This window comes from Nomascus leucogenys, chromosome 16 (genome assembly GCF_006542625.1).
Source record: "Nomascus leucogenys isolate Asia chromosome 16, Asia_NLE_v1, whole genome shotgun sequence".
In the NCBI taxonomy this organism is placed as follows: Eukaryota; Metazoa; Chordata; class Mammalia; order Primates; family Hylobatidae; genus Nomascus; species Nomascus leucogenys.
Window position 1 is genome coordinate 50261130 of NC_044396.1, and position 8844 is coordinate 50269973.

Genomic DNA, 8844 nt, shown 5'->3' on the forward strand with positions numbered 1-8844 from the left:
GGGGTTGTTTTTTTCTTGTAAATTTGTTTGAGTTCATTGTAGGGATATTAGCCCTTTGTCAGATGAGTAGGTTGCGAAAATTTTCTCCGATTTTGTAGGTTGCCTGTTCACTCTGATGGTAGTTTCTTTTGCTGTGCAGAAGCTCTTTAGTTTAATTAGATCCCATTTGTCAATTTTGGCTTTTGTTGCCATTGCTTTTGGTGTTTTAGACATGAAGTCCTTGCACATGCCTGTGTCCTGAATGGTATTGCCTAGGTTTTCTTCTAGAGTTTTTATGGTTTTAGGTCTAACATGTAAGTCTTTAATCCATCTTGAATTAATTTTTGTATAAGGTGTAAGGAAGGGATCCAGTTTCAGCTTTCTACATATGGCTAGCCAGTTTTCCCAGCACCATTTATTAAATAGGGAATCCTTATCCCATTGCTTGTTTTTGTCAGATTTGTCAAAGATCAGATAGTTGTAGATATGCGGCATTATTTCTGAGGGCTCTGTTCTGTTCCATCGATCTATGTCTCTGTTTTGGTACCAGTACCATGCTGTTTTGGTTACTGTAGCTTTGTAGTATAGTTTGAAGTCAGGTAGCATAATGCCTCCAACTTTGTTCTTTTGGCTTAGGATTGACTTGGCGATGCAGGCTCTTTTTTGTTTCCATATGAACTTTAAAGTAGTTTTTTCCAATTCTGCAAAGAAAGTCATTGGTAGCTTGATGGGGATGGCATTGAATCTATAAATTACCTTGGGCAGTATGGCCATTTTCACGATATTGATTCGTCCAACCCATGAGCATGGAATGTTCTTCCATTTGTTTGTATCCTCTTCTATTTCATTGAGCAGTGGTTTGTAGTTCTCCTTGAAGAGGTCCTTCACGTCCCTTGTAAGTTGGATTCCTAGGTATTTGATTCTCTTTGAAGCAATTGTGAATGGGAGTTCACTCATGATTTGGCTCTCTGTTTGTCTGTTATTGGTGTACAAGAATGCTTGTGATTTTTGTACGTTGATTTTGTATCCTGAGACTTTGCTGAAGTTGCTTATCAGCTTAAGGAGATTTTGGGCTGAGACAATGGGGTTTTCTAGATATACAATCACGTCATCTGCAAACAGGGACAATTTGACTTCCTCTTTTCCTAATTGAATATCCTTTATTTCCTTCTCCTGCCTGATTGCCCTGGCCAGAACTTCCAACACTATGTTGAATAGGAGTGGTGAGAGAGGGCATCCCTGTCTTGTGCCAGTTTTCAAAGGGAATGCTTCCAGTTTTTGCCCATTCAGTATGATACTGGCTGTGGGTTTGTCATAGATAGCTCTTATTGTTTTGAGATACAGCCCATCAATACCTAATTTATTGAGAGTTTTCAGCATGAAGGGTTGTTGAATTTTGTCAAAGGCCTTTTCTGCATCTATTGAGATAATCATGTGGTTTTTGTCTTTGGTTCTGTTTATATGCTGGATTACATTTATTGATTTGCATATGTTGAACCAGCCTTGCATCCCAGGGATGAAGCCCACTTGATCATGGTGTATAAGATTTTTGGCGTGCTGCTGGATTTGGTTTGCCAGTATTTTACTGAGGATATTTGCATCAATGTTCATCAAGGATATTGGTCTGAAATTCTCTTTTTTGGTTGTGTCTCTGCCAGGCTTTGGTATCAGGATGATGCTGGCCTCATAAAATGTGTTAGGGAGGATTCCCTCTTTTTCTGTTGATTGGAATAGTTTCAGAAGGAATGGTACCAGTTCCTCCTTGTACCTCTGGTAGAATTCGGCTGTGAATCCATCAGGTCCTGGACTCTTTTTGGTTGGTAAGCTATTGATTATTGCCACAATTTCAGAGCCTGTTATTGGTCTATTCAGAGATTCAACTTCTTCCTGGTTTAGTCTTGGGAGGGTGTATTTGTTGAGAAATTTATCCATTTTTCTAGATTTTCTAGTTTATTTGCGTAGAGGTGTTTGTAGTATTCTCTGATGGTAGATTGTATTTCTGTGGGATCGGTGGTGATATCCCCTTTATCATTTTTTATTGTGTCTATTTGATTCTTCTCTCTTTTCTTATTAGTCTTGCTAGAGGTCTATCAATTTTGTTGATCTTTTCAAAAAACCAGCTCCTGGATTCATTAATTTTTTGAAGGGTTTTTTGTGTCTCTATTTCCTTCAGTTCTGCTCTGATTTTAGTTATCTCTTGCCTTCTGCTAGCTTTTGAATGTGTTTGCTCTTGCTTTTCTAGTTCTTTTAATTGTGATGTTAGGGTGTCAATTTTGGATCTTTCCTGCTTTCTCTTGTGGGCATTTAGTGCTATAAATTTCCCTCTACACACTGCTTTGAATGTGTCCCAGTGATTCTGGTATGTTGTGTCTTTGTTCTCGTTGGTTTCAAAGAACATCTTTATTTCTGCCTTCATTTTGTTATGTACCCAGTAGTCATTCAGGAGCAGGTTGTTCAGTTTCCATGTAGTTGAGCAGTTTTGAGTTGAGTTTCTTAATCCTGAGTTCTAGTTTGATTGCACTGTGGTCTGAGAGACAGTTTGTTATAATTTCTGTTCTTTTACATTTGCTGAGGAGAGCTTTACTTCCAACTATGTGGTCAATTTTGGAATAGGTGTGGTGTGGTGCTGAAAAAAATGTATATTCTGTTGATTTGGGGTGGAGAGTTCTGTAGATGTCTATTAGGTCTGCTTGGTGCAGAGCTGAGTTCAATTCCTGGGTATGCTTGTTAACTTTCTGTCTTGTTGATCTGTCTAATGTTGACAGTGGGGTGTTAAAATCTCCCATTATTATTGTGTGGGAGTCTAAGTCTCTTTGTAGGTCACTCAGGACTTGCTTTATGAATCTGGGTGCTCCTGTATTGGGTGGATATATATTTAGGATAGTTATCTCTTCTTGTTGAATTGATCCCTTTACCATTATGTAATGGCCTTCTTTGTCTCTTTTGATCTTTGTTGGTTTAAAGTCTATTTTATCAGAGACTAGGATTGCAACCCCTGCCTTTTTTTGTTTTCCATTTGCTTGGTAGATCTTCCTCCATCCCTTTATTTTGAGTCTGTGTGTGTCTCTGCACGTGAGATGGGTTTCCTGAATACAACACACTGATGGGTCTTGACTCCTTATCCAATTTGCCAGTCTGTGTCTTTTAATTGGAGCATTTAGCCCATTTACATTTAAAGTTAATATAGTTATGTGTGAATTTGATCCTGTCATTATGATGTTAGCTGGTTATTTTGCTCGTTAGTTGATGCGGTTTCTTCCTAGCCTTGATGGTCTTTACAATTTGGCATGTTTTTGCAGTGGCTGGTACCAGTTGTTCCTTTCCATGTTTAGTGCTTCCTTCAGGAGCTCTTTTAGGGCAGGCCTGGTGGTGACAAAATCACTCAGCATTTGCTTGTCTGTAAAGTATTTTATTTCTCCTTCACTTACGAAGCTTAGTTTGGCTGGATATAAAATTCTGGGTTGAAAATTCTTTTCTTTAAGAATGTTGAATATTGGCCCCCACTCTCTTCTGGCTTGTAGAGTTTCTGCCGAGAGATCAGCTGTTAGTCTGATGGGCTTCCCTTTGTGGGTAACCTGACCTTCCTCTCTGGCTGCCCTTAACATTTTTTCCTTCATTTCAACTTTGGTGAATCTGACAATTTTGTGTCGTGGGGTTGCTCTTCTCGAGGAGTATCTTTGTGGTGTTCTCTGTATTTCCTGAATCTGAATGTTGGCCTGCCTTGCTAGATTGGGGAAGTTCTCCTGGATAATATCTTGCAGAGTGTTTTCCAACTTGGTTCCATTCTCCCCATCACCAAACCAATCAGACGTAGGTTTGGTCTTTTCACATAGTCCCATATTTCTTGGAGGCTTTGTTCATTTCTTTTTATTCTTTTTTCTCTAAACTTCCCTTCTCACTTCATTTCATTCATTTCATCTTCTATCACTGATACCCTTTCTTCCAGTTGATCGCATCGGCTACTGAGGCTTCTGTATTCTTCACGTAGTTCTCGAAACTTGGCTTTCAGCTCCATCAGCTCCTTTAAGCACTTCTCTGCATTGGTTATTTTAGTTATACATTCGTCTAATTTTTTTTTCAAAGTTTTTAACTTCTTTGCCATTGGTTTGAATTTCCTCCTGTAGATCGGAGTAGTTTGATCGTCTGAAGCCTTCTTGTCTCAACTCATCCATGTCATTCTCTGTCCAGTTTTGTTCTGTTGCTGGTGAGGAACTGCATTCCTTTGGAGGAGGAGAGGTACTCTGCTTTTTAGAGTTTCCAGTTTTTCTGCTGTTTTCTCCCCATCTTTGTAGTTTTTTCTACTTTTGGTCTTTGATGATGGTGATGTACAGATGGGTTTTTGGTGTGGGTGTCCTTTCTGTTTGTTAGTTTTCCTTCTAACAGACAGGACCCTCAGCTGCAGGTCTGTTGGAGTTTGCTAGAGGTCCACTCCAGACCCTGTTTGCCTGGGTGTCAGCAGTGGTGGCTGCAGAACAGCAGATTTTCGTGAACCGCAAATTCAGCTGTCTGATCGTTCCTCTGGAAGTTTTGTCTCAGAGGAGTACCTGGCTGAGTGAAGTGTCAGTCTGTCCCCACTGGGGGGTGCCTCCCAGTTAGGCTGCTCGGGGGTCAGGGACCCGCTTTAGGAGGCAGTCTGCCCGTTCTCAGATCTCCAGCTGCATGCTGGGAGAACCACTCCTCTCTTCAGAGCTGTCAGACAGGGACATTTAAGTCTGCAGAGGTTACTGCTGTCTTTTTGTTTGTCTGTGCCCTGCCCCCAGAGGTGGAGCCTACAGAGGCAGGCAGGCCTCCTTGAGCTGTGGTGGGCTCCACCCAGTTCGAGCTTCCTGGCTGCTTTGTTTACCTAAGCAAGCCTGGGCAATGGCAGGCACCCCTCCCCCAGCCTCACTGCCGCCTTGCAGTTTGATCTCAGACTGCTGTGCTAGCAATCAGTGAGATTCCGTGGGCATAGGACCCTCTGAGCCAGGTGCAGGACAGAATCTCCTGGTGTGCCGTTTTCCAAGCCCATTGGAAAAGTGCAGTATTAGGGTGGGAGTGACCCGATTTTCCAGGTGCCGTCTGTCACCCCTTTCTTTGACTAGGAAAGGGAACTCCCTGACCCCTTGCGCTTCCCAAGTGAGGCAATGCCTCGCCCTGCTTCGGCTCGTGCACAGTGCGCTGCACCGACTGTCCTGCACCCACTGTTTGGCACTACGTAGTGAGATGAACCTGGTACCTCAGATGGAAATGCAGAAATCACCCGTCTTCTGCATCACTCACGCTGGGAGCTGTAGACCAGAGCTGTTCCTATTCGGCCATCTTGGCTCCCTGCCTCGTAGTCTTAACTGGCCTACTCGTAGCCAGCCAATCTGAGGCCTGGGGAGCACAGAGATAGGTCCAGGATTGAGCTGTTTAGCAGAGAATACAAAGCCTGTAGCAACTGTGGGCCACTCAAGCATCAACCCCAGTTTCACAGCAGTTCTGGTTATTATAGGCCTCCTGAGGACCCAGAGGAATACAGGCGCTGCCTTTTCTTTGGCAACAGCAGCTTCCAGTCTTGGCTCCCTTCCCTTCCCCTCTCCTTCCCTTTCCCTTTCCCTTTCCCTTTCCTTCAGAGTCTCACTCTGTCTGCCCAGTCTGGAGTGCAGTGGCACGATCTTGGCTCACTGCAACCTCTGCCTCCCGGGTTCATGCGATTCTTCTGCCTCAGCCTCCTGAGTAGCTGGGATTACAGGTACATGCCACCATACCTGGCTAACTTTTGTATTTTTTAGTAGAGACGAGGTTTCACTATGTTGGCCAGGCTGATCTCAAACTCCTGACCTCAAGTGATCTGCCCACCTCGGCCTCCCAAAGTGCTGAGTTTACAAGTGTGAGCCATTGTGCCTGGCCTTTGGCTGCATTTTAGAATCACCCAACAGCCCAAGCCACAGCCCAGAAATCAATCTTGGGTTGGGCCCAAGGATCAGTATTTATGAGCTCCCCAGGCTGTTGTGATGTGCTGCTCAGCTGAGAATTGCCGCTTTAGGAGGTCTGGCTCTTGGACCCTCTGCACCTTGGGGAAGTGTGACTGAGTAACAAGGCCATGGAAACCCAAGAACTCCTGTGCCTGTAGCAGGCCCGCTTGCCATTACGAAAAAGTACATGTCTGCAACGTCAGCTCACAGGGTCTGTTGACTGCATAGTGAAGCATCCAGGTGGGAACGTAATGAGAATGTAGTGTCGAGGGCTGGGTGGCCCACAGTCGGGGCTTCCACCTGGGGAAGAGGCCTGGTCTTGAAAAAGAAAACAGCCTCATTACTTTGTGTAGCCTTCTCTACTTAAGAATATCAAATGAGGTCTCTTGTTTTTCTTTTGGTGAGTATACTTCCAGATCAGCTGTTCTCAGCCTTGGCTGCACATGGGAATCACCTGCAGGCTTTCAAAGCACTGGTACCCAGGGCTTACCCTCCTGGGATGAAGCTTTAACTGGTCAAGGGTGTGAGCTAGACTTTGGGGGTTTTAACAGCTCCCAGGTGATTTGCAGCCAAAGTTGAGAACCACTCTTCCAGACTTTAAAAATGAGGTTCCAAATAAGTAATCAAAGATGCAGCTTATCAGTAATGGGGACCCAGAAGCAGGGTGTGGGAAGCAGATGCAGCTGTCTTGAGTGGGGCACACAGCTGTGACCCATGGCCCTGGTAGGGGCCTGCTGGACTTGGGCACGTGGCCAAGTTCATGTCAAGGCATTTTCCCTCTCCCCGTGTTTTGAAAATTTAAATTTAATTAGATATTGTTCTGGAGGAGCCCACCCTAACCATTTGTGTGCTTTCACTTGAGGAAATGTTTACAAACATGGAACTCCCCTCGTTTCTCTCTCCAGTCCCACTGTGCCCTTCCGGCCTCGCCCACTGGGCTCTGAACATGCTGGCCTCAGCTCCTTGAATGGCCAAGCTCTTGGCTCCTCCACGATTGTCCACGTGGAGAGGCTTCCTCTGCCCACCATTTATTTTATTTTATTTTTTATTTTTTGAGACAGGGTCTTGCTAGGTCTCCCAGGCTGGAGTGCAGTGGCATGAACATGGCTTACTGTCGCCTTGACCTCCCGGGCTCAAGCGATCCTCCTGCCTCAGCCTCTTAAGTATCTGGGAGCCACACATGCATGCCACTACACCCAGCTAATTTTTCTTTTTTCTTTTTTTTTTTTTTTTTTGAGACAGTCTCACTCTGTTACCCAGGCTAGAGTGCAGTGGCATGATCTTGGCTCACTGCAGCCTCCGCCTCCCGGGTTTCAAGTGATCCTCCCACCTCAGCCTCCTGAGTAGCTGGAATTACAGGCAGGTGCCACCATACCTTGCTAATTTTTATATTTTTTGTAGAGACAGGCATCTCACTATTTTGCCCGGGCTGGTCTTGAACTCCTGACCTCAAGTAATTCGCCCACCTGGGGCTCCTAAAGTGTTGGGATTATAGACGTGAGCCACCGCACTGGCCTTGCCAATCCTACTTAAAATAGCCTCTTCCTGCTTACATTACTCGATATCACACAATGGGTTTATTTCCTGACATCACAATGTATAACAATTAATTCTTTTGTTGTTTACATGTTTATTGTCTAGTCCATTAGAATATGAGCCTCGTGAAGGTGAGACCATGTCTTGTTTGATTAGTGTTGCATCCCAGGTGATAGCACAATGCTTAACCCGTAACTTGTATTTAATACATTTTTGTTGAATTGATGCTTTAATCAAAAAGGGTGTATGTATTAAACTTTACAGTTAATACTCTTGTTGGCCAGGCACATGTTGTAATGAACAAAAGTGCCCACTAGGTGGTGCCAAGACCTCATGAGTAAACAGCCCACTCAGGAAAAAACAGCGGGAAAGCACAATTCAATGCCCTTGGACTGGGGGAGTTTATGAGGTCACTTATCAATCAACATTACCCCTTTTTGGGGCAGACTCATACTAACAGAATCCTAGTTTGAAAAGGATCCGTGATTTTTAAAGAGGTGCCTAGAAAAGGAATAACTTTAGGCTGGGCGTGGTGGCTCACACCTGTAATCCCCGCTACTCAGGAGGCTGAGGCAAGAGAATCGCTTGAACCTGGGAAGCGGAGGTTGCGGTGAGCTGAGATCGTGCCACTGCACTCCAGCCTGGGTGACAGAGTGAGACTCCATCTTAAAAAAAAAAGAAAGGAATAACTTTGAAAGCTTTATCCAAAGAATGAATCCCATCCACATTATCCCCAGTAAGTCTACCCCTCTCCATCACAAGCTGAATGCCGCCGATGATGGGGAGCTCGTTACTTCACCAGGAGATGCCATCTCCACTATGGCAGCATACCGACGGGTGAAATGGCCCTTCAGCTCCAGGTCAGTCCTATCTCCCTGCATTCTTACATCAGCTAACATTGAGAAGCACCCATTTATTGTTATGAAGTTGGTTATTAACCTTTTCTCCAGGCTAAACAAGGCTTGTTTCTTTAGCTTTCCTTCTCTTGTTTCCAACGTCGCACAGAGGACCTTAAATTATTTTTTGGACTCAATATAATTTGTTCTCAGAAACCTGCACAGCTGCAGTGAGCCCCAGGCAGGGACTGTGGCTTTAGGGAGAGCCCCTGGTGTTCTTTGTCACTGTGGGCCAGCCCTCTCTGAAGTCTGCAGCCTCCTCCTTCCTTGTTCTGCAGGATTTAGCCACTACCACTGGAGGGCATGGGTTAGTCAGGTTTTTCTCTAAAACAGAGCCTGGCATGGCTTTCATGCAGGGAGTTTATTTTAGGGAGGCTGGGAAAGTGAACCAGGAAAGGAGGAAAGCCAATCCAAGTGTGCACTGTAAGCTGGTTACCCTTGGAGGCAACTGGGGCTCCATCCCTGGGGACAGTCTGATGAACGGAGTGCTTTGTCTA